This window comes from Eurosta solidaginis, chromosome 3 (genome assembly GCF_040869045.1).
Source record: "Eurosta solidaginis isolate ZX-2024a chromosome 3, ASM4086904v1, whole genome shotgun sequence".
Lineage (NCBI taxonomy): Eukaryota > Metazoa > Arthropoda > Insecta > Diptera > Tephritidae > Eurosta > Eurosta solidaginis.
In genome coordinates this window covers 228,837,266-228,864,736 of record NC_090321.1, presented here as the reverse complement: position 1 = coordinate 228,864,736, position 27,471 = coordinate 228,837,266, and the positions used below count along the sequence as shown (strand labels likewise).

Here is a 27,471-nt window from a genome sequence, read left to right as displayed (position 1 = left end):
TTTATTGATTTGAATGATAACCAAAGGGCAGAATTATCAAGAATTTCTAAATACTCGCTTGTCAGTTGATACTTCTTAAAGTACTTACATATATATATATATATTAGATAAATAAACCAAAGTAAGAAAAATGTAAATTGATAGACTAATTTCCAATCCAAACAAATAAGTAAAGGGAGCTTGTCCAATCAATCCAAATTATCTTTACGCTCTTGAAACCAAAAATCAAATAACAAAAAACAACCATCATCAAATATCCGATACTCACAGTTAAATTGTAAGCTCAATCAACTATTCACAATACGTCGAAGTAAGCAAATAAATTCACGAATTTCGTTTATTCAGAATTGTATAAATAAAATAGCATTACAATGTTATCATTGTCGTTGTTATTGTTATTTTAGTATATTGAACAGCGCACATATTTCCAAACTCCATTCTTGGCGCTTAATAAAAAATTTAGTGCGTGATGGGAAAACGTTGCTCAAACCTTGTTTCCTTTATTTCTCACTGTTTTGCATTTCTGTGTAACTGTCAACAAACCTATACCCTATATATGTTAGTATTTGTGTATTTTTTTTTACACATTTACTGCTTGTTAAATAATAAAACAAAAAAATATTCTAATTCCTAAGTGAATACAATACGTGTGTATTGTGTATGAGTGAATGTATTCCCACGAAGCCTAGAGGTATGCTACATTGTAGGTATGTATGTGCTCCAGTGTTGCCAGGAAAAAAATTTCTTTGGGGCTAGATTCTAGAAAAAGCCAAATTTCTTCAAGAAAATCCAAAACCCGTTGCAAAAAGAGGTAGAAGAAAATGTATATTTTTCAATGTAAATTTTCTCGTTTATTTCAAATCAAACTTTAACAAAGTTATAAAAAGGTACAGTAAATCAACAAAAAACAAGTAAGAACCGGGCTGTGCCGAAGACTTCGTACCTTTCATGAATGGGGCTGAAAAATAATCTTATCCCGTTCGTAATCTCCAAATAATCGGATGTATAAGATAAGAAATATAATTAACAGATGTACATACCTAAATGATTTTAAAGATAAATATAAAATAAAAAATGGTAAAAAACCCCCTTATCTGAACGATCGGTTGTATGGGATATATATTATATATAGCTCCGATCGAAATGATTTTTACAGGAAATCTTCTATGATATATTAAAATATATATCACCAAGTTTCACGTTTTTTATATTGGAAACTAAGGGGGAAATGGTCAAAAATCTTTCTATCTGAACGATCGGTTGTATGGGATATAACTATATATAGATCCGATCAAAGTGATTTTTTCAGGATATCTTCTATGATATATTGGAATATATATCACCGAGTTTCACGTTTATACTTTCTAAATTGCGGCAGGAATGTCCAAAATCGTCTTATCTGAACGATCGGTTGTATGGGAGATATATGTTATAGTGGTCCGATCCTACCGGATCCGACAAATGTCTAATATAATACAAAAATACATCCTTGTGCAAAATTTCATTGAGATATCTCAAAATTTGAGGGACCAGCTTGCGTTCAAACAGACAGACGGACGGACAGGCGGACATGGCTATATCAACTCAGTTCGTCGCCCTGATCAATTCGGTATACTTAATGGTGGGTCCATCTTCTATATTTCTCAACTTTACAAACATCGGGCCAAAGTTAATATACCATTTCATGTTCATGAAAGGTATAAAAATAAGGTGAGGTACATAAGTAATACTGTTTTTATACTCAGCGTGCTTTGCACAAAGAGTACATTAACTTTGATTGGATAACGGTTGGTTGTACAGGTATAAAGGAATCGAGATAGATATAGAATTCCATATATCAAAATCATCAGTATGGGAAAAGAAATTTGATTGAGCCATGTCCGTCCGTCCGTCTGTCCGTTAACACGATAACTTGAGTAAATATTGAGCTATCTTCACCAAATTTGGTACACGAGCTTATCTGGAACCAGAATAGATTGGTATTGAAGCTGAGCGACATCTGATGATAACCACACCCACTTTTTATATGTATATAACACTTTGGAAAAAACAAAAAACCTGATTATTTAGTAACTAATACACCTTGAATGTTGAAATGTGACGCGTGGACTGATATTGATACTCTTGACAAAAATTTGATAAAAATTTTTAAAATGTGCATGAGGCCGCCCACTTGTGATAAAATCTGTTTTACAAATATTATAAATCATAAATCAAAAATCGTTAAACTTATCGTAACAAAATTCGGCAGAGAGGTTGCCTTTACTACAGGGGTCATCACTCCATAAGCGCTTTCACGCAATTGTTTTTGTAAAACGCTCAGGCAAGCGCACCGCATAGGCAAGCGCACCACACATCCCCCCGCGCACGCATTCTTTCATCTTGCCAACAACCGAATGTATTCTGCTGAACCCATTAGGAACTCAACTGTTATATTTTGTGTAAAACTATTTTTGAAGTAGTATTTTTGGGTGTATTTTTGTTTCACCTGTACGAAAACAATGAAGCTTTGTTTGATTTATTTAATAATTAAATTAATTTGATTTGAACGCATGTAGAAGTATTTTAAAATGCATTCAAGAAAACAATGCAATGCGTTAATTTTGAAAGCTACAAAGTCCGACTGGGTTTGTATACGTGTCAGCGCCATTTCTGTTCGCCGAATGGTTGTAGCCATTTTTTTAGAAAACAAAATGATGAAATGACGTGCACTGACAAAATTTTATTTCGTCTCACTTGACTTAAAAATTGAAAATGCAATATAAATATTAGTGATAAGTTTGAAGTACATGCATGCTTTGTTTCTCCATTATTAACCGGAGAAGATAATTTAAGATTATCACTCATTTATCTAATAGAATATAATAAATAATAGCCGGGTTTTTTTGTTAACGGTTTTATTTAGCTTGACTCTGTGTAGCGAACAGAATTTTGTAATCGAAATTTAAGCAACTTCCCGATAAGCTGCAAGCTTGAAACTTGGTATATAGTTCAGAACCCGATGATAGTCTCCTTTTCCTTTTCTCTTTTCTCTTCTCTCAAGTTCTTCTCATTCCTCTTCATCCCTTATTGCCAGTCCAGGAGGGTGGTGTGTCCCAGTACCACTCCGCGCCCCAGTACCAGTACCACTCCGCGTCTCAGTCCCAGTCCAAGTCCTAATCCCAGTCCCAGTCCGTCTCTGGTCTACTTCCCGGAAAAAAGGATCGTAAATACTAATATAGGTAAATTTATATACCACATTTCAAGCAAATCGAATAGGACGTATGTAAATAGTAAATGGTATTATTAATTCATGTTTTTATTTCGGCTTGCATGCATATTTATCAGTTTTGACAGGTTGATGCGACTAAAGCGAAAATCACATTGAAAATTACTTTAAAGCTCTCAGCAACAGGAAAATGTTACTAATTTTTTTATACCCATGACATGCGATGCAAATGAGTAGAGCCCAGAAATCCAAACGGAGCTATACGCCTTACAATGCGACTCTGAACTACAGTTACTAGATTTAAAAGGCATTGATTTTAGGAAAGTTGCAAGCAAGGAGAAATATCCCTTACTGCGTCAAGAAGTTTTAAAATTTTATTCAATGTTTAGTAGTACGTACATTTGTAAAAGTTCCTTTTCATTCCTTAAGCAAATAAAAACAAATAACAAAACTAGAATTACAAATCAGCATTTAGAAGCGCTTCTGAAATTATCAACCACAAACATCATAATAGATATAGAAAAATTAATTGCGGACAATTTACAGTAGGTTAATATCTCCACTTTAATCCTTCTTTCCGAAATACTCTTAAATAAAAAAATTAAAAACAAAACAAAAAAAAAGTTTTAAATATACGAAAAATAAAAACAAAACATATAAAAAATTAAATAAAATAATTAAATGAATTTTTCTTTTATCAGAATTACAAAATTATTATTATTTATATTATTTTGTTTCTAAAAAACAAAACAAGACAAAAAAATAAAAAACCTAAAAATATAAAAAAAATTTAAAAAATATAAAAAATAAAATTTAAAAAAATCTAATGAATTTACCTTCTATCAGAATTACAAAATGTATAATTTTCTTTCTAAAATAATACCATTTTATGAATTTTCGGAATGTTTACGGTGTACTTTTTACCAGCTCCGTCGCCATTTTTTTTTTTTTTTAAAGTAGGTGTGGTCACGCTTCCATAAGAAGCTTGTGGCGATCCCTGCTTTACTATAAGGAATGCTTAAAGAAAAATTAACGATATCGGTTAAGGACCACGCCCACTTTTATATTAAAGATTTTTAAAATGGTCGTAGACGAAAATAATAAGCTATATCTTATGAAAAAGAGTTTTGTGTCAATAGAATTTTACTTTCTAAATTGAATTATAACATTAAATTGGAAAACACTAAAATTTTTGAAAATGGTGTGGCACCGGCCTTTTATGACTAAGCAATTTTCTATGTTTCGGGATCCATACCTCGATGAAAAACTAACATATCGTAATGAAATTGTGTACACATATTTTCCTTATAGCAGAAAATATAAATAAAATAAAATAAATAAATGTAAGGCGCGATAACCTCCGAAGAGATCTAAGACCGAGCTTCTCTTCCAATTTGAGTCGTGCTCCTCTTGATTTTTCCCTACAAATTGGCCGGACGGGACCTACATGTTTTATGCCGACTCCGAACGGCATCTGCAAGGCAGATGAGTTTTCACTGAGCGCTTTTCATGGCAGAAATACACCCGGAGCGCTTGCCAGACACTGCCGAGGGGCGACCCCGCTTAGAAAAATTTTCTTCTAATTGAAAAATCTTATTTCTAAAATTTTGATGTTGCTTTGCCCGGGAGTTGAACCCAGGGCATACGGAGTGATAGGCGGAGCACGCTACCATCACACCACGGTGGCCGCCATAGAAAATATATCTAGTAAAAATGGACGGGATGGGTTAAAGATCACGGCAACTTAGATATAAAACAAGTCTAAAAGGGCCGTAGACGAAAATAATAAGTTATAACCTAACAAAAATTGTTTTGAATCAATGATATTTCACTTATCAAGTTTTATTGTAAGAGGAAATGGGGAGTATTTTTTTTAAAAGGGCGGTGCCACGTGTTATGTAGAAAAGTAATTTATGTGAAATGAAATATACAATTGAATCTCACGCTGAGTATATAACGTTCGGTTACACCCGAACTTTAGACACCTTTACTTTTTATATTTCATTTTATATTTTGTTTTTCCATTTGGCGGTAAAGTACCGCTAACAAATAGAAATTGTTTTTCACACTACTACAATGCTGGCACGGCTTAGGTTCGGCAAAAATACGACTTGCCAAAATGTTGACCGATGAAAATTAATCAAAATTTTTTCCAATTTTTTTATTCAATTTTTAACGCCCTACAGGTGTACGAATCACCATTAATATACACGTGTACGATATTCAAGCTTATGTTGTGACGAGATATATTTGAAAGGCCTTAGACTTCAAAATCTATGACTTCGTTCTCAGAAGATGAATTATTATTTTTAGTAAACTCATAAACATTCTTGGTGTTCATTAATTTTAAGGGATCGTTGTTTATTGCAAAGTCATGACAGCATTTTTTCAGCCGTTTAAAACCACTTCTTATTATCTAAAGTGAATTCAACATAACTGAACTCATATTGTTTCTGTGTTTTCTTTTAATCAATCTCATATTTGAAAACGTTCTTGCAATTTCAGCATTACTTAGCGGCAGCACAAAGTCGACAAGCTTTTTGAATGATACTGTTATACTGTTTAACATCAAACCAAAGACTAAATGTTGAAGTCACATTTTTCCAATTTTGGAGATAAATATTTTTCCACTGCATTTATAATCTCATTATTTCATCAGTACTAGAATTTTTTTTATCATTTGTGAAGTATGAAAACCTTCGAGGTTTTACACTTCTCAATGTGTTTTCAACCGAAAAGAAATCTATTTTGCTAAGCGCTTATATATTGTGCGGCAAGCGTTGCCTTAATTGCTCAATTAATTTAATTACGTAGTCGCGACAGATATTACGTATCTTTCTTTCAATGAGTTCGTCTATACATTTATCTTATTTTTAATTTGTATATGGGCAAATCCCCAAACTTTTACTTTTTCGGATACTCGGGTTTTACACACGGGAAAAAAACTTAACGCCAGAAAAAAGTACAAGAACATTAAGTTAGACCTTTTGACTATCCGATGTGATGATTTTAAAAATCAAGGAAGTTGATAGTAAGTTTTTGCAGAACTTCGAAACGTAAAAAACGTGGATTTTTACACTTTTTCAAGCGATACCCTTGAATTTTTTTTTTTTTTTTTGAATTTTTCGATAAAATTTTGAGGCATCGCTGAAACGTTATGGAATTTAAACTAAATGTTGTTTTTGAGACGGAGATTCTAAAAGTATGAGCAAAATTAATGTGCCCCTCCAATACTCAAAACTATCATCAATAAAATTAGCGATACTTTTTTTTGTCATTTTCAATATTGACAGTTTTTTGTCTGTAGCTTCTTGAGAGATTAAATTTTGGATTATGCACGATAATAGTCTTTCAGGGACTAAAAATACCTGGGACTTCAAATTCGATGTGCCCCTTTCAGTTTTGAAGGTAGAGGCTGAAAAGTGGAAGCACTTGGTTGCGTAAATTTTTTTCAGGAGCACGTTTTTTTGTGGGCCCAGCTACAATTTTACTTTTATCACTTCATACCCGTTTGTTAATTTTTTTTCTACACTACAGTGGTATACCATCAATTGCCTCAACTTGGAATATTCACGCAAAGAAAGTTATTCATGTTTGTACATGGGGAAAAAATACGAAATTTACGAAAAAAATTGACAATCGTCAAAAAGTGTAGAAAAAAAATTTTTTTTTAAACCAGGTTTTATTTAAAAGTAAATGAAAAAAAACACAAATTTGGTACAAAAATTTAAAAAAGAAAAAAAAAAATGTCTACACTATTTGACGATTGCCAATTTTTGGCGAAAATTTCGTATATTTGCCCCATGTACAAACATCAATAACTTTCCTTGCGTGAATATTCCAAGATGAGGCAATTGATGGTATACTACTGTGGTGTAGAGAAAAAATTAACAAACGGGTATGAAATATTTGACGGTTACCCGGTTTAATATTTTTGCCGATATCTCTAAAACCGAGTTTCGGGTATCAACAAAATTTTACCTAAATATACCACACATAGATATGTACATCCTGATAAAATTTCAACACAATCGGCTAAGAAGTGTTTAAGTAATTAAAAAAATTTAAGGTTTTCCGGGTTTATATTTTTATCAATATCTCCAAACCCGGATCTCGGGTACTAAAACTTCTTTACCTAAACATACTTCGTTCTCATATCTATATGCTTTTAAAGTTTCAAAAGAATCGGTAGCAAGGTGGTAAAATAAATGTGTTGCAAACTTTGCAGTAAAAAATATTTGGCGGTTATTCGGTTTTATATTTTTACCGATATCTACAAAACCGGGTCTCGTGTATCAAAAAAATTTTACATAGCTAACAGCTGCATATATCTCCATATTTTGTTAACATTTCGATATAATCGGTACAGAAGTGTTGAAATAAATATATATTTAACATTGCGACCTCAGTTTATATATATTTTGCTCGATCTGTTGACTATATCTTTTTGAGGCATTATGTAAGATGAGTAACGGCGAAGCACTATAGCTCCAATTTACCCCTCAATGTTCCTAACAAAAGGATATTTGCGTGATACCATGTTTCAAAAAAAAAAATTTTCTCCAAAAAAAACCAAAATTTGGCGGATTTCCCCATATATTCTTTAAAGGTATAATAAAAATAAAGAGACAAAAATTTATTATAATCTGAAGTTAAAGGGTTGAGACTCTTAGAAGCACGAGCTTGAAAGCAAATATACAACTTCATGGCACAGTTTATCGATTAAAGCCACATCATACATAACGAAACAAATAAAATAAAACGTCGACACACATAAAACACATTACAAATTTCACAATACGAAATAGGTTTGGAGCCAAAAAGGGGCAAATATTTTAAGAGCAAAACGCAAAAAAAAAAGGGCTAGATCTGGCTCCAAAAGCGCCAAAATGGCAACGCTGATGTGCTCCTTGCATATTCATGCATGATTGAAAACTTGATACTTTTTGTGTTGCTTAAACAATGCCGCTGGCAAATGTTATTCTAGTAACGACCTTTTTTAATGAAATATTAACAAACAAACAAAAATTGAGTTCATGCTGCTTTGTGTGATTTACCACACGCGAACTTATACCACCACAGGGCAAAAGTATGCACAAAGGGTCGTTCGACCTATTTGCTTGTCCGAGAGCTACGTCGTCTACATAATCTAATGCACGTTAGTGCAAATAAATGTACTAAAAAAGGTATATGAATTAACTTTTCCAAATATTTAGAAATTTATCTAGGCAAGTATTCAATGAGTATTCAGAGTTGAGCATTTAAGAAGAACCTTAAATTTTCACATTCTGTATTAAAAAACATCAGTTTTTGTTATTACAGTTAAAAAACAAGTTATTTTCGGATATACCTATGGTTTGGCTAAATACTGTAAACTGTAAAGGGATTGCTCAAATTACGATGAAATCATTTATCACAATCAAATGGCCTACTGCTAGATTTTTTTTTAACCCTTACAGTTTTCATTAGAGCAGATGGTTCGGTACCCGGAAATTTTTTAAACCAGTTCCCTTCCAGAAACACATTCTGTTTTGGAATAGATTCCTTGATAAAAACGTATTCGTTTCTGAAACCGCATTATTTTTGGATCCGCTCACTTTTTGGAACCGGTTGCTTTATAAGATGCGGTTACTTTCTAAACCAGTGTTTTTTAATAGTTACTTCTACGGAAGTGATGCTGCTTTGTTTGGACTTTTTAAAGCTGATTTTTTCATTTTTGAAACGGTTAGTTTTTTAGAACTTTTCATTTTCTTGAAGTTCTCTAATTTTTTAGAACCGAAAAATTTCTAAAACCCGCTTTTTTTTGTTTTTTAATAATTGGTAGCGTTTTTGAAACTGTAAGCTTTTTTAGAACTGTTATAGTATAACAGGTTTATCGGTAACTTCTTTGAAACCGATTAATTTTTTGGAAGCGGTTACTTTTTTTGAACTGGCTACTTTATTTCAACCGAATACATTTGTGTAAACGGTTCTTTCCTTATAAACAACTAGATTTTTGGTACCGGTTATATTTTGAAACCAGTTTGTTTTTAGAAGAAGTAATGTTTTGGAACCAGTTACGTTTTTAGGAAAGGGTCCTTTTTTGGAAGGTTTTTTTTTTAACGATAACTTTTTGATGTTTTTTTTAACCTTTTCCTTTTGAGAACTTGCATAGGTTACAGGTTTATCGATAATTTTTTTGGAAATGGTTTTTTTTGCACCTGATATTTTTCTGGAACCGGAAATTTTTTGGGAATCGATTACTTCATTGTGAACAATTACTTACAATTACCCAGTTATTTGCAACCGGGTATCTTTTTTGAACCGAATTTTTCTTTTCGAATCGTTTACTTTCTTGCAAGCAATTACGGTTTGGAACCGTTTTTGGAATTAGTTATTTTAAGACCAGATACATTTTTGAGAATGGGTGGTTTTTTAAATGGTTTTATTTAGCGAACTTTGTAATTGAAATTTAAATAACTTCCCGAAAAGCTGCAAGCTTTAACCTTCTAATATAGTATAGAATCCGATGGCAATGCAGTAAAAATAAGAAAAAACTCCGTTAAGTGCCGCATGGATCGTTATATTAAAAAAAAAAAATTATTTTTGGTCCCATTTGGCTCACCTTTGGAACACATATTACATCTATACTAATTATATAACAATGATTATATGGGCAGTGTTTGTAACAGCTAATCTCAAGAAGTACCAAACCGATTTTTATGATTTTTTTTTTAATAAAGTACTGAACTAAATAAATACTCTGCGGTTTGTATTTGTTCCATTTTCACAAATTAGAGCCCTTTATTTTTAGGAAAAAGTTGATGAAAACCCCCAAATAATGCAAGCATAACACTTTTCGATGACTAAACCCAAGCTACAATGGGCCACCAAAAACAACTTTGTGTTTGTGAAGAGGTACATATACTCACAGCCAAAGAGAGTGCGTCATTTCGCTCTTGGCAAATGCACAAGCTTCTTGCTCGCAACGGGTTAATGTATTGTAACGAATTTAGTGCAATTCGTCTCATTTGGAACCTTCTACTAAAGTTCGAATCACTAAACTGCTGAATAAATAACTCAAATATTGAATAATGCAAAAATGGTCTTTATTAGACAACTTGCAAATAAAACTTATACTTCGCAACTGATAGATTGCTTAAATCAAACTGATTGCTCAGATTGCGCTCTTTTATATTCTTCGATTTCTTCGTTCCATACTTCTAGGCGTTTCCAGAATTTTCTTAGTTACTGCTATAAAATTATAATTTCATATGCACGTGTATAGCTTCTCATATGCGCGTGTATATGGGAGTGACACTTCTACAGATAATTGCCTACTTTTCGGAGCATTTCAGATAAGATATATGCATGTGTTTGTGCGTCTCTTCTCCGCTCCGTGTACGTACATATGTGTAGACATAATGATTGATTCGTTTATGTAGATACAAGTGACTGCCTGCTTTATTGTTGTTGTGGCTTCATTTACTTAGCATAAGACTAGTGATGTGAGTATCACTTAGTGTCACTAATATTCGCCACAGTATGTACAATGTACATTGTACATACATATGAAAGCTAGCGCGCGAAAACCAAGGAACGTATGTATCTCGTTTTCAAACTTCATTTTATTTATAATTGAATGCTGCAAAACATTGCCAAGAAAAAAATGCATGGACAAGTGTACCATATTATTGGAAATTTTTTATTATCACCGCCCAACACTTACAATGAAAAAACGTCAGATGTAAATACGAAAGCGTTACATTTAAGTAAGAATAGTCAGATGAAAATGTCAAAGCATTATTTTGATACAGGAATAGTCACATTTTTCACCTGTAAATGAGGAAGCGTCAAATTAATTTGGAAAGGGCAAATTTTAATTGCGTCTGATCAATTGCCACGATCTAGATACTAAGGCGACATACATAGTCTCGTGCTTTTTTATACTCAGCTGAGCAGAGTTCACAGAGTGTATTCATTTTGTTCGCATAACGGTACCCCGTAACGTCATAAACTAATCGAGATAGATATAGACTTCTATATGTCAAAATGATCGGGGCGAAAAAATAAATTCATTTAGCCATGTCCATCCGTCCGTCGTTCCGTAAACACGATAACTTGAGTAAATTTTGCGTTATCTTAATGACATTGGGTGTGTGAATTCCTGGATACTAATCTCAGATCGCTATTTAAAATAAACGAAATCGGACTATAACCACGCCCACTTTTCCGATATCGAAAATTTCGAAAAACCGAAAAAGTACGATAACTCATTACCAAAGACGGATAAAGCGATGAAACTTGGTAGGTTGGTTGGCCTTATGACGCAGAATAGAATATTAGTAAAATTTTGGACAACGGGTGTGGCACCGCCCACTTTTAAAAGAAGGTAACTTAAAAGTTTTGCAAGCTGTAATTTAGCAGCTGAGTATGTAATGTTCGGTTACACCCGAACTTAGCCTTTCTTACTTGTTTCTATAAGACTAGATCGGGATTATTTCGGACCCAATTTTTCCAGAGTATAAACGGCGTAATTTCAGAATAATTCAATTATAATTTACTCATTGTTTAGGAATTCGGAATATTGCAAGACTATTTCGGAGACAATTCTGGGCTATCCCGGCATCAATTCGGAGTGATTTTCATAATGATTTCGAGACTAATAACGAAAACAGCATAATTCATGAATTAAAAAAAAGAAACTGCCACAAGTACTCTACTAGGGCGTTCCATAATTATGCAGATAGCAGTAATTCACACCTTTTGTTTTCCAATAGGTCGGTCTTGTAGTATGTTCATTTCCCTTTTGGTGCAGTTGCCACAGTTTTACTGAAGGCAAGTTTTTGGTTTTTTTTTTTTTGTCGAATAAACTTTAAGAAATATTTTTAACAGATTTTTGTTATATTAGCTGCTAACGACAAGTCAGCTGAGCCTAACCTAATTGCAGATCCTTGGATCAATCTATCCTAACCTACTCACCAAAATATATTGTAAACGAGCGTAATGCTTAACATATTATGTATATAATTTTAAACTTTCCACAAAAAAAAAAAAAAACTAATTTGTTTCTTGAAGCTCATAATTAAATACTGCAAAATCGACTCAATGCAACTCCCATTGATGCACAGTGCTCAGCTCACCATAAGTCTTGAGGTCAAAGCAAATCATCTCAAAGGGAAAATCACTTTCCGTTCCTGAAAGCAAATACACTTAACAACAATTCGTTACAACAACAAAATAACAATTGATGTTGCAAAAAGTTGAAAATTAATTTTCATCATGTTAGCAGTGTCAACAGGAAAAATACATCAGCCAAGAATACAAGAACAACCACAATAGCAATTATGAAACAAAATAAGCAAACAAAAGTCGTTGTAAAAGTAAACAAGTCAGCAAAGGATCAGGAAAGTGTAATTTTGTTGTGTGTTTACGTCGTTACTTTTATTTCATGCAAATTAGGCATGTTAAATTTATCACAATTTTAGCAAATCTGAAATGTGACATTTTAACAAAACTTCGCACTGTCCTAATCTTTAACGTTAGAGCTGGGACAGAAGATAAAAATTGGCTCGCTTCCAAACGCAGTAACGCTTTAGTTTTGCTGCTAGAATTACCTTCTCCAGCGGTATGTACATGAAATCACCCGGAAGGAGGTCGCCTTGTCTGAAGCCTCATTTGGTTTCGAATGGCTGAGAGAGGTCTTTCCAAATCCTTATGTAGCCGGTGATGTTGCTCGAAGCTTTACTAACTTTGCAGGGAGCTTATATTCAGACATAGCAGCATACAAGCAGCTTCTTTTCGCGCTGCAAAAGGCTGATTTGAAATAGAGAAGAAATTGGTGACTGTCGGTTCTCTTATCGCGAGTCTTTTCCAGGCTCTGGCGCTGGTTAAAAATCTAGTCGAGAGTAAATTTATCAAGTATGAAGCTACACTGAAAAAGTCCAATCATTTTGTTGAATATGGGCGCACAGTACCCCAGACAGAACCTTATGCGTGGTGTTAAGCAGGCTGGCTTCGCGGTTGTTGGTGCGGCTTGCGGGATCGCTTTTCTTCTGGTTTAGGCAGAGAATGCGTAAGTTCCAATCTGGAGGCCTGCGTTCATCCAACCACATTTTGCATAGGGGTTGATGCAAGCTCTTTATCTTCGCCTCCATGTTTGAACAGCTCGACGGATATTACGTCATTACCTGGCGCCTTTTTTTTTTTTAGCCGGCATAATGCCATGCTTACATTTTCATAGTCGGGTGCTGGAAAATGTTTTCCATTATCGCTGATTGGGGTATCAGATTCGTTCTCTTACTTGCTAGCAACGATGAGGAGAAGTATTTCCTCTACGATCTTAGCACAATCTGTACGTCAGTTACCAGGTCCATAATCTTTCCTGTAGGAATCTGCTGCGGTCCCGAAATCTTCCGTTATACATCGAAGATTTGGGTAGATTTTCATGCATTATTCCTATCAATCAGTGCCTCTTCGCGCTCAAGCCGTTCTGCCTCAGGTTCTCCCTTCCAGAGAGACATCTCTCTTCATTCTTCGCCGCACGAGAATGTAGTTAGACAGGGGCGGAAAATCTTTCCAATCTATAACAATTGAATGTTCTGCTTTTCCATGTTAATAGTACAATATGAAAGTCATCCATGGGACCGTGGAGTTATTTGAGTTTGTTCAGTCATTTCCACGATCCCAAAAGAGCAAAAAATTCGTTCATGTAAACATTTGCTTTTTTGTGGAAGTGCAAATATTTGCAACATCCCAGGTACATATGCGCTTACGTGCAATGCCTAACGTTCACACCCTATGACTGTGTGTATGCATAGCAACAATAACAATGCAAAACAACAAAAGCAATGTATATTGTACTAAAAATTTTGTATGCACAATGCAGTCACAACAAAAACCGAACATTCACACTTGACTGCTCTGCGGTTTGAGGTTGGGATGGCATTTTAGCTACCAAAGCAGTGTGTAGCATGGAGTGGTTTACCCGCAGCGGATGTGTGTTCAATATTGACACTAATGCTGCCACTCATCACCCCACATGTAGATATGTTTGGATTTACTTCCAGGAGTCATGCAGAATATTTTTGCAGGAAATAGGGCTTACTGTAATTTGACGAGCTTTGTTTGTTTTAATGGAACGTCATTTTGATGTGCGTGTGCAATCAGCACAAAAATCATAGGCTATAGGTTCGTTGCAAAGTTGTGAAAGAAATCATTTTTGAAAAGAAAAACGGGTTGAATATGAAGTACTCATTAAGTGTGATAAGTAAACAAGCAAGTTTACCTGTAGAGAAAGTAAACAACTCCTTTGTTCGGTTTGGTTAAATCCATCGTACAAAACCGATTGTAAAATAACAAAAGAGATTGTACAAAATTCGAAACAATTTTTATTGTTTATTGAAATGTGCAAAGCGGTGTAGTTTTTCGTTATTTTTATTGGCCTTCTTCGGTATTCGTTTAGGAGATCACTTAAGAGTATCTTTTGACCGCAACAAACCAATAACACTTGAATACGATAACACACCGATAACACGCCAAATACAAGATACATCGATAACAAGTCAATAGCACCCCGAGAGCAAGTTAACAACCTTTTGAGAAAAAAAGATAGATAGCTCGCCAATAACAAGCCGATAACAAATCGATATCTCACCAAAAAGAAATGGAAGCCCACAACTCATCGACAATAGTCTGAAAGCTCGTCGATAATGGTTGTTATCGAGAGCAACCCCTTTGTGATTTTGGTTCCATTGTTTCTTTTTTAATTATTTCTTGATTTCTTTAAGCTACGGGTTAACAAAATCTTAGAGACTAGTTGTGCAATAGCCTTTAAAGATGGGCGGAATGTGGGTGTGTATAGAGATATGTATAAGAATCTACAAATTAGATTAAGCTTTAACATATGACTTAGTTCATATGAATTTATAATCGAATTATCGGATGATGTTGGAATGGACGGGACTGCGAGCACCAAGGTTAGATTAAGTTCCAGCAACCAGTCCTAGATGGCTACCTTGCGGCACAGCAGACGTTACATTTACCAAGCGATATAGAAAGTTCTTAAAGCACACCTTTTGTGTTCTATTTTTCAGGCATGCGGTTAAGTTAAGACATTAGAATGGAGTGGGAAACTTTATGTTGCTATTATCCACACTTCCACTCGGAGACATTTTTGTCTATTGTGAGTGCCCTCAATAAGTGCAGGGTGGCGCCGCATTCGTTCAACCCTAATACCTACTTGTAGTCCATAACGAACCAGTTGCTTTTCCTGATGAACCCAAGAAGAAGAGAGGCGTCCACCATTCCAACCTCTGCTAGGCTATAGAAGAACCGTGAGCCCAGAAATCTTAGCCTTCTTATTTGACGCGCCGGACATCGGCAGAGAAAGTGGTAGATCGACTCCTCCTCATCCCGACAGCTCCTGCAGAGGGAGCTTGTTGGTGTTCGCCACCGTTGGAGCATTGGTGCGATAGCACAATGATCTGCGATGACACCCGTAAGTACCCTCACCGCAGATATGTTCGTTTTGACAATTTAGCTGGTGCCTTTCCTATCCAAGCATGACCATAAGGACCTTGAGACTTCGTAGTCAACCCATTTTGGTCCATAGCAAGTTCATTGCCCTGTTCTAATATTCTTCTATTATCCCCAGGAGATAACTCAGCGGTGGTCGGATGGAGTTATACGCCTCACTTATCTTTAAACCGGAATCTTTCCTGTGTAGATGACGTCAGTAGGCAGGCTATTCCTAAGTACGGTAGATACATGAGTAGTAAACTCCAACAAGTTCGACACATTGGATTTGAGGAAATCGAATAATCCAATCGATTCGTATTAATGGATGTTAAAAATTAGGGCATGGCACTGAGATATATTTACCTTTTCGTTAACTTCCGCTGACAATACCTACACGTTAATTCCACGCTAACAATCTAGCCGATTTTTTTGCAACCTTAAGGAGATAAAAGGCTGGGTAAATTGAGGAGATAAAACACTGGGTAGATTAAGGAATTGCTTATAAAGCAACAACGGAAAGTAAGCTGATTGAGTTGGCTAACCCTTTTGAGATGAAATCGCTTAAGAAACAGTCGACCAAAAAAAGAGCACTAACAATTGTAAACGAACGAATAAAATGTACATACGAATATGCAGATAAACGAAACTAAACAAAATAACAGAATGGCGGCAGAGGGACATATATACAGATAAACGCACGCATTTCATATATTTTGTATTTGTAATTATCTGGATCAGTCTCGAATGCGTACTGCGCCTGAAGTGGAAATGCCAGAGTTGTTAAAAAAAGTATGAATTAGCTGATATCCCTTCCACCACCTGTATTTTTCCCCGAAGGTGAAACTGTTTGGCCAGTTGAAGTGTTTTTTTCAAGCTCGCTTGGAAAAGAGAATGCAGCTACTATATCGCGATTTCCATGTATAGTCTCTTGTTACTTATAATAAGTGAATGTCGACACCTAGTATTAAGATAAACTATAAATTTCCCTAGTTTATCTGATTAAAATAATTGCTATTTAAATGGGTGTTCTTAGAGCAGGAATGTGAGTTTTCGACCACCTCAGTATGGTCCACTCTTTCAATGTCATTGCTGGCGGTAAGGCAGAACGTAGAGAAGTATTTACATAATCTGTGTCCGGTCTAAATAAAACCCTTTAATGGATAACTCTGCCAATGGTCAACAAAAACTCCAGTGTGGAAGTTAATTTTAGTCTATTTACGGCAGTGCCTGGTATATTATTCTCTAAAGGGCCTAGCTGGATTTTTGTATGTTTTGTACGCGAATAGCAAACTCTGTCTAGTGCCGTATGACATTTATTCAAATTTTTTCCCGATTTACTACATATTTTCATGGATGTTTCCCAGCTTACAGTTTATTTTATAATATAGTGTCGCGAATATTAGCGTTTCGATACAAGAATATGCTGCCAGTAAATAAATGCACAACAACAGCGAAGCAAGCAGCCACACATATGCGTAAACAGCGAGACTAAGAGCGAAGGGAAAATTTAACAAACATACATGTAGTCAACAGCTTAGAGCGAAGAATAAAAAGAGAAACAGTCACATGTCATAAAATCATCACCTAAGAGCAGAAGTTATTACTCACACTAGGAGACAAACAGGAATATCAGATATAGAAATTAGAAACAAACAAGCAGCTGCTCGAAGAGGGTTGTTGTGAAAAGTCCTAGACCCTATGAGGCATATGTGAACGAGGCAACTCTGAGTAGCAACACAAGCTGCGGAATAACGCATCAGTTTGATTTTAAAACGCTATTAGTAAAGTATGCGAGTATTGTAATTGTCTTGAGGTACTAGCACCAATGTAGTGTAAATAAAGAAAATTTTGGTATACTGAATATTTGAATATACTGAATATTTGAGTTATTTATACGACAGTTAAGAGGCTTGAATTCTAGCAGAAGTTCCAAAACAAAGCATTTTCTGTAATTCACTTATAAAGACTTAACTATCCGCCTAAACTTACCATCGCAGCCTAGAAGAAATAAGAAGGGAGTACATAACTAGATAGACAACACTACCTATAGTAATTCGAAGTAGGCACAAACAGACATTCTGGGGTCAGCTGAATTTTTTTGGCCGATATTAACATAGGAAGAAATTGATAAACAATACAAGTTGCTCTTAAATTTTTGCAAATCAACATCAACACTACGAATCAGCAAAATAAGCCATTTCCATATTTAAGTTCATAGATTTTGACAATACGATAATCTGGGCCTACAATAATATTGACTGTCAAGTGCTAAACTGCATGGTATTGTTTACTCTCATTTATCCTTTATCAAAATTCCCTCCTAACTAATCATTTGTTGGCATTTTTGCGTCACAGCACAGCCAAGTCATTGACTAAGTACCAACCAATTAGACTCACATCAGTAGGAATTCAAGGGGTTGTGTAGCGCAATATATAGCTTCTCCAACCCAATTGTCAACCTCACCTTCGAGCGGCGAATCCCGTTTCACTAACAGACGAGGCTCTGGCGACCCCAAGCTCCTCATGGAACTTGAGGGTGGGGAGGGAGGGATGGCCTGAAGGTTCAATGTGGCCATATAAATCGTTCCCGAGATGGTCGGGCCAGCACCTTAATGGTGCTGTGTTACCGGAGCGTATCGGATCTGTATCCGACAAAGGACCATCACATCGATAACACTCCCCAAAGCCTTCGGGGAGTAACCTAATCGCTACAACAACAACAACAACAACTCACATCAGTAGAAATTTTATTGTTTTTATAGCTTGTTTTTTTATTTTTTGTTTACTCTTAAGACTGTAAATTTACACTCTTTCAAATTATTGTCGTATGTATATAAATTTGTTTTCATGTGTGTCTTAGTGTGCTTGCGAATTTTTCGATGCATCATTTTAACGTTAAAATCGTTCTGTTGTTTTTGTGTCCTTTTGGGATTTTAGCAATTCGATTTGCTGTTTTTTTTTTTCATTCATAACAAATGAAAATATTGTGAAATTTCGGCATAGCACAATATTTGTAAACCACATCAATAACATAACATAAAATAACGTAACACTAAAGGCCTTTTTAAATAAAAAAAATTCCGTTTAAACCTACAACCTCAATTAATTTTATTTATCTTGGGAAATAAATTATACTCGGGTTTACGTACATACATGCAAGCGCAATAAACTCTATCAAAAAACAGTGAGTGAGCACCAAGTACTCATCAAGTTCGATGTGTAAACACACTGGTGAACGTCTAGAAAACTAACATTTTCAAATTAGTTAGAGCTCGCCAGAAGTTGGAGTTTAACCGTAACAGAGGTAGTTTTACCAGAAGCAAATAACTTTAGGCTTTTTGAGAAGAGCCTCGTCGGCTTCTTATTTGTAACAACACATACCGAGAAGTTCAAGTCGCAATAAACCTCCGAGAAGGCTAAGGCCTAGCTTCACTTTCAAATAGTGTAGTGTTACTTTTTAATTTTTCCTAAAAATTTTTAGGACGAGACCTATATTTTTGATGCCGACTTAGAACGATATCTGCAAGGAGACGAATTTTTGCTTGGAAGCTTTTAATGGCAGATATAAGCGGAGTGTTTTGCCAAACAACTGGCGATAAATTTTTATACTCAGTTGAGCAGAGCTCACAGAGTATATTAACTTTGATTGGATAACGGTTGGTTGTAAAAGTATAAAGGAATCGAGATAGATATAGACTTCCATATATCAAAATCATCAATATCGAAAAAAAATTTGATTGAGCCGTCCGTCCGTCCGTTAACATGATAACTTGAGTAAATATTGAGGTATCTTGATGAAATTTGGTATGTAGGTTCTAGGGCACCCATCTCAGATCGCTATTAAATATGAACGATATCGTACTATAACCACGCCCATATTTTCGATATCGAAAATTTCGAAAAATCGAAAAAGTGCGATAATTCATTACCAAAGACGGATAAAGCGGTGAAACTTGGTAAGAGAGTTGAACTTATGACGCAGAATAGAAAATTAGTAAAACTTTGGACAATGCGCGTGGCACCGCCACTTTTAAAAGAAAGTAATTTAGAAGTTTTGCAGGCTGTAATTTGGCAGTCGTTGAAGATATCATGATGAAAATTGACAGGAACGTTACTCCTATTACTATATGTACTCCTAATAAAAATTAGCAAAATCGGATAACGACCACGCCCACTTAAAAAAAAAAATTTTTTAAGTCAAATTTAAAAAAAAAAGTAATATCTTTACAGTATAAAAGTAAATTATGTCAACATTCAAATCCAGTAATTATATGGTGCAACAAAATACAAAAATAATAGAAAATTTCAAAATAGGCGTGTCTCCGCCCTTTTTCATTTAATTTGTCCAGGATACTTTTAATGCCATAAGTCGGACAAAAATTTATCAATCCTTGTGAAATTTGGTAGGGGCTTATACTCTTGGACGATAACCGGTCTCTGTGAAAAAAAGCGAAATCGGTTGAAGCCACGCCCAGTTTTTATACACAATCGACCGTCTGTCCTTCCGCTCGGCCTTAAAAGGATAATTTGAGCAAAAATCGATATATCTTTACTAAACTCAGTTCACGTACTTATCTGAAATAACTTTGTATTGGTGTAAAAAATGGCCGAAATCTGACAATGACCACACCCCCTTTTTCGATATCGAAATTTACGAAAAATTAAAAAATGCCATAATTCTATACCAAATACGAAAAAGGGATGAAACATGGTAATTGGATTGGTTTATTGACGCAAAATATAACTTTAGAAAAAAAACTTTGTAAAATGGGTGTGACACCTACCATATTAAGTAGAATGAAATGAAAAAGTTCCGCAGGGCGAAATTAAAAGCCCTTGGAATCTTGGCAGGAATATTGTTCGTGGTATTACATATATAAATAAATTAGCGGTACCCGACAGATGATGTTCTGGGTCACCTTGATCCTCAATTTGGTCGTTATCTCGAAACGCCTTCACATATACAACTACCACCACTCCCTTTTAAAACCCTCATTAACCTTTCATTTGATACCCACATCGTACAAACAAATTCTAGAGTCACCCCTGGTCCACCTTTATGGCGATATCTCGAAAAGGCGTCCACCTATAGAACTAAGCCCACGCCCTTTTAAAATACTCTTTAACACCGTTCATTTGATACCCATATCGTGCAAACAAATTCAAGTGTCAGCCCTGGTCCACCTTTATGGCGATATCCCGGCGTCCACCTATAGAACTATAGCCCACTCCCTCTTAAAATACTATTTAATGCCTTCCATTTGATACACATGTTATACAAACACATTCCAGGGTTACCCTAGGTTCATTTTCCTTCATTGTGATTTTCCCTTATTTTGTCTCCATATCTCTCAACTGGGTATGTAATGTTCGAACTTAGCCTTCCTTACTTGTTTCTAAATATGTTGATGTTGCCTTTCCCTGGTTTTGTACCCAGCACCTTCGATGAGGTAGGCTTAGCACAATACCATCACATCCAAACGTCCCCTGTCGGTCTTTAGTTATCGCTTTTTTGTCGGCTTATTTTTTCCGAGTCATCGTCCTCTTATTAGTTATTTTTTGGGTTGTAGATGTATCCTCGCCTTGATATCGAAGTTCTGTCGGTATCTTTTTCATAACAAACCAGTGGTACTTCGAAAACACGCCGACAAAGCATTGGTAATGTTCCTATGGCAAATCGCTGGTTTTCGATAAGATATCGATAATATTTCGATATATAATCGATGACTTTTCGACGATGAATTTATGAATTATTTATAACAAATCGATAACTTTTCCAGAAAAATTATAACACGTCCATAAAAAATTGTTAACATACCAATAACGAAGCGATAATTTTGGACAGTATACCGATATTTTTAGGAAAGTATTCGAAAACTTTTCCGTAATGAATCGACTAAATTTCGATAACATAGCAATAACTCTACAATAAAAAAAACCGATAGCCGTCCTTATCAGTGGATAGCATTTTTAGAAATCTTCAATTATACAACTCGTCTATATTCGTTCTATAACACCTACAACAAACCGATAACACTTCAATAACAAAGTGACATGCCGCTTTGCTTTTGAATTCTAACCCTTCGTTTCTACCCCTTTCTTCCTAAAGCACCGGCTGTAGGAAATTTGGTGTCTACTAGTCTCATATAAATAAATAAATAAATAAATGTAAGGCGCGATAATCTCGTAAGAGATTTTAGGCACAGCTGCTCTACCAATTTCCGGCGTGCTCCTTTTAATTTTTCCTACAAATTGGCCAGGTCGGATCTACGTGTTTTATGCCAAATCCGAACGGCATCTGCAAGGCAAATGAGTTTTAACTGAGAAGCTTTTCATGGCAAAAATACACACAGAGTGCTTGGCAAATCATTGCCGAGGGGCGACCGCGTTTGGAAAAACTTTATTTTAATTGAAAAACGTTGTTCTTTAAATTTTGATGTTGTTTTGACCGGGGCGTGAACTTGGGAACTTTACCGTAGTAGGCGGAGCACGTTAGGGAGCTTCGTTACACGCATCGGGTTTGGAGAATATCCGCAGCATCTTGGAGGTGAACTCAGACAGTTTTGTCCTAGTAGGCTCCACACAGTTATTTTATGTGATATCACAATGGATATGCTTGCAGTCCAACTGTGCTTCTCTGGTCTGCCAATCAACCTGATATTAACTGGCCAAATTATTACCGTAACTACTATCCTGACCACCCGTAAAATTAATTACCAACTAAATCATCACAAAGTAGTAATCCCCGATATAACCTTTTGAGTAGCTGATATGGGTTTCTTAAATGTAGCCGTGATCATAACCGTGGCCTTAGTGACAGTCTTAATCCCAGCCTTAAATGCACTCGATATTGCAACTGCTACAATGACGTCTTTTGAAAAAAGGCTTAAAATTTTATTCCCCAATTCGATGCTCCTTCTTCATTTCCATTCTTGTCGGCGTCAGCATTGATCTCGACGGCGTGAGCCTTATCATAACCATCATCCCAATTCTCCTTTTATCTTGCGTTTTCTTCTGTCACCAATTGTCTGTTTTATCTGATTTTTGTATTTCCCTCTCTACTTTCTCCCTCTCTTTGTTCACTATTTGCCTTATTGTCCCAAAACTACTTCGTGAACTGATAGCTTTCTCAAAACATAGTGTAGTCTAGTTCGCCTACGCAACGTCTAGTTGAACGCCTTTAGTCAACATATAAATTATTAACTGCGCGAAAAACCACTCCCTCATTTAATAACGCCAATTTGGTCTGTGGTTTTGGTAAACGAGTTTTTCGTAAAACCATGACAGAGATGGCTGGTATGTGGTGTCACAGCACTCAGAGAGTGATTGCTCTTAGTTAATTTACAATGCTGCTCATGTCACTCAATTTTGTCTGCAGTAGCTAACAAACGGCGTTAGACAAACTTCCGTCAAATGGACGTTTGATTCCTATCAATTTTATTTGTACATTAAATTAACTTACGTGAAACAGCCTAAGAACCTTTAATGACATCCGACAAGATTGTTGACAAATATCTAAATAAAATGTGACAGGAGGAGAAGGAAGCATCCGTCGATGATTTAAACTCAAATTAAATTATCTTTATATATAAAAATCACGTGTCACATTGTTTGTCCGCGATGGCCTGCTAAACTACTGAACCGCTGTTAAATTTGTTTTGCACCACGTGTGTAGTTTGATACAACTTGAAACATAGGATAGGCCTAGTTTATAGTCGCAATATTATTTTATTGCAAATTTTTATATATGTTTATACGTAATAATAAAATGTAACGTATACGCACCGGCACTCATATTTTCAGGTGCGGATATACTTCCGTGTAATTGCTTGGTGTTTAATTAAACAACGTGCATATCAACATAAAATGTTATCGCGAATAATATCAAGTATAGAACATCTCCAGGCCCGGCGATAGGGTGGGGGGATTAGCCCCGGGCGCGGAGATTCTGAGGGGGTCCGCGATTTAGAGGTACTATGCCATTTTTTTTTTAATTCAGGAGAGTCTTTAGCTGTTCCATGTGCAATTTTTAAGCCGAATTTCAAAAGCAACGAAAATCTGCATTTCGTTTTAATATTATAGTGAAGTGTGAAAAATAAAAATCTATATATGTGGACCGGCCTATGAAAAGGTGGCTTATGACTCAAAAAATAAATTGCGAGAAACAGCTGTTAAAGACCAACAATGCATTTCTTCAGTTTCTTAGTAGTAGTAATTTTTTTTGCGTCATAAGCCACCTTTTCATAGGCCGGCTCACATATATAAAAAGAAAGGCTAAAATGTGTGTTAGGCCGGTGTTTGAAGAGATGCGTCGTTCGATTTTGTTCAAACTTTCACACAAGTTGCGTAGACCTCACACGGGTGGTTACTACATAGGTTTAGTTGCGATCGACGTACAGGGTCTCGAGATATAGGCCAAAACGCGGACCCGTATACCCCTAGAATGTGTGGGTTATATGGATATCAAATGAAAGCTGTTGATGAGTGCTTTAGTACGCAGTAATACATTATACCGCTGAGTGATTAGGGTCTCGAGATATAGGCCAAAACGTGGACCCGGATACCCCTAGAATATGTAGGTAAATTGGATATCAAATGACAGCAGTTGTTGAGAGCTCTAAGGTAATTTTCATTGTGATATTCGATTTAGTCGCATCAACCTGGTAAAACTGATAAATATGCATGCGAAGCCGAAATAAAGACATGAATTAATAATACCCACATACCTATTTACATACGTCCTGTTCGATTTGTCTGAAATTTGGTATATAAATTTGGCTGTATTAGTATTTACGATCATTTTTTCCAGGAAGTAGACCAGAGAAGGACTGGCACTGGGATTAGGACTAGGACCGGCCCGGAGATTAGGATTGGGACTGGGACTGAGACTCGGAGTGTGACTGGGGCTGGGACTGGAACAAAATACATGCCACCTTCTGGGACAGGCAATAAGCGATGAATAAGAATGAGAAGAACTTGAGAGGAGATAAAATAGAGAAGAAGACTGAGAAAGAGATAGAATGAGACGAAGATGGAGATATATGAAGCGAAAAAGACGGAGGGAGGAGTGAATAAGAGGATTAGGAAAAAGTGAAGGGGGTGGGAGGGCAGAGTTAGACGGAAAAATATTGTTGAAATGTATGCCGGGTCTGCTAATATACATATATAATCTCAAATGCCACGCTAATTTGCCACTGAATGACACAGGAGGTAGGAAGAATAGCAAATATTCAACCAAACGCTCAGCAGATGTTTTGAGAATGACCTGCGGTTTTACCACTTTTATGGGCGGCCGTCGTGATGGGGTGATAGATGTCAGTGTTTCACATTCATTTCAAACAGCTCAACATAAGCTGTCATCTACCTCTCCGTATGTCATTCTCTTTATAAGCTCTCCTTCTCGTTCCCTCTCAATGTCCATCATCCTCTCCTTTCTCCCTCCCCCGCTCCCGCATCCCTATCATATCCCTCACAAGCATCCAAATCTTTGTTACCTTGCTTCACCATTTCGTTTTTATCAGCCCAATATCTTTCCTTTGTTCAATCCCTGCCTACTCTGCTCGCATTTTCTCAATATCTTTTCGCTTCACAAATCTCCACCCAAATTTTCGCCCTTTCCTTTCGTTTATATAATGTACATTTTCTATCTTCTCTTCCTACATTACTGGCATGCTGACATAGACATTCTTAAAAAGTCCTAGCAATTGTGGTGCTTCGACCTATTAGAACCTCAGTGCTCCTCCTGTTGCAAGCTAATTTGAATGCGTTAAGACATTCCCTACTAAAATTAAATAAAGGGATTTCTGGGCTTCGTTTAAATAAACAAAGCCTTACTTTATCAGTTGCAGAGCTCAAATTCATTAGAAAAGTCAGGTGCTTTTCCCATGGGTGGTCATTTTGCTCTGATTACAAGATTTGCCAACCACAAGTAGACAAAAACATTTACCGACTACTTTAGAATATGTTGGCTAATATCTCGAAATAAGGAGCTTTTCGCCTTAAAACTTCCCTTTGCACAATTCATAGACCATTTTATGGCTCCGGTGATCCAAATAATGTTCGTTATCTCCGATCCTTTCCGGCCGTCCTTATTTACTTTTCTTCGATCAATTTGAAGCTCTTTCTGAACTTTTGAAACTCTAAGAGATAAAGACAGATCACTTAGTATTTTGGTGGGTATGGCAGTATGTAAGGCAAAGTTACACACCATTGTTGTTCTTGTTTTGCAAGGAATTATTGTTGACCTACAATAAAGTAATACGGCAAACATCCTCTCGATAATCTATCAGTGAAACGGATAATTTTTCTTAAGGACAGCCTTGTCAGTAAATTGATGGAAATATGTCTCTAAATGGTTGGTTGGTTGGTTGGTTGATTTTTCTCTGACTCCAACTACCATCAATGACCTCCTCTTATTCGGATTGCAGGTGAATATCAAAAAACCCCCATGAAAAGGCGAGAACGCACTCCAAAAATGGGTTTCCGCTTCTGTCTGCCATGACAGTGAGCCTTAAAATCTGTGCTCCGCCATTTTCTACTCTCCTTGAATATAGCAGCTTGAAATACGGTATAGTATTTTATCACAGTCACTACAATAGCTCCCATTTATTGTTAGCCTCTTGAAAAGAGTGCTGTGAAATACGGGCCGCGATGAGTCCCAGTAGGTGCAAGGATCTCCTTCGAAACATTCAAGCTCAATCTTGTTCTACGTTAGGTTTGGTTTGGTTGGCTGGCAGTTGCCCAGTTGAAAAACAAATCACTTCGACACTTGTTTTGTCGGTCGTGTGAAGGACTCCCTCTAACGGTGAAACTAGCTTCCAAGAGTTAGCGAGTCTGAAATTGTCCAGGATATTGAGATGCTCTGCATGGACTCCCATTGGTCGGTATCCTTTGTACACTAAATCACGATAGACAGAAGAGCTTGAGTGAACCCTTATACCTACGCTGAGCGCCTAAGTTCATTAGCGGTGTTGACGGCTGGCAACCAGCGTTTGCTGAGCTCGCTCCATATCCAACTGTCCAGAAACATAGGGCAATTGAGTAGCGGAGTTCAAAACAATATACCGGTGCTACTTCATTCAGTTCGTAAGTGCCTGCTGAGGATAGGAAATCAAGGTCAAGCTGCCATGGATAAAGTGTACCCAATCCCTGACACCCAATCCCGACAGCCGTCGACCTCATATTGGCAGAGCTCAATTTTTGAGAAAATACTTAGCTCCCTTACAGTAAAAGCGACAGATAGGATTCCATCTACTGCATCCCTAATAGCGCCGACCTCCAGTGGAATGACGATGAAAATATTGCGCAGCATAAATATTAGTCTATGACTCCAACAATCCATGGAAGAAAATTGGCCTCATGTACCATTGAAGGTGCACAGGTCAACTAGTTATAAAATAATCCCCATAAACTTAAACCTGTCAGACGGAACCAGCACCCACTCTCCAAATTAAGGGTGGTCTTAATTCAGCAACCTTGAACCGCAGAGTAATATATGCAACTGCGTCACCCAGATACCCCCCCCCCCCCCTCCCACAGATAATTTTTCTCGGTACTTTTTAAGAATCGGGTTTTTTAATATCGGGTTCTTTTCAGAACCGGGTAGTTCTTCGGATTCTGCTACTTTTTCAGAGCCAGTTACTTTATTTTAAAGGAATACTTTCTCAGAAGCGGGTCCATATTTAAGTCTGAAGTTTTCATAAGACCGTGTACTTTTTCGGATTCGGATACTTTTTAGGATCCAAGTACTTATTGGGAACAGGATA

General features: G+C 36.2%; 1 protein-coding gene across 1 annotated transcript in view; it reads right to left on the bottom strand.

Moving 5' to 3' along the window:
• The window catches only part of Stacl (Stac-like), a 765,750-nt gene that overhangs the window by 642,147 nt on the left and 96,132 nt on the right, over window positions 1–27,471 (bottom strand). The gene's annotated exons all lie outside the window — the stretch shown is intronic.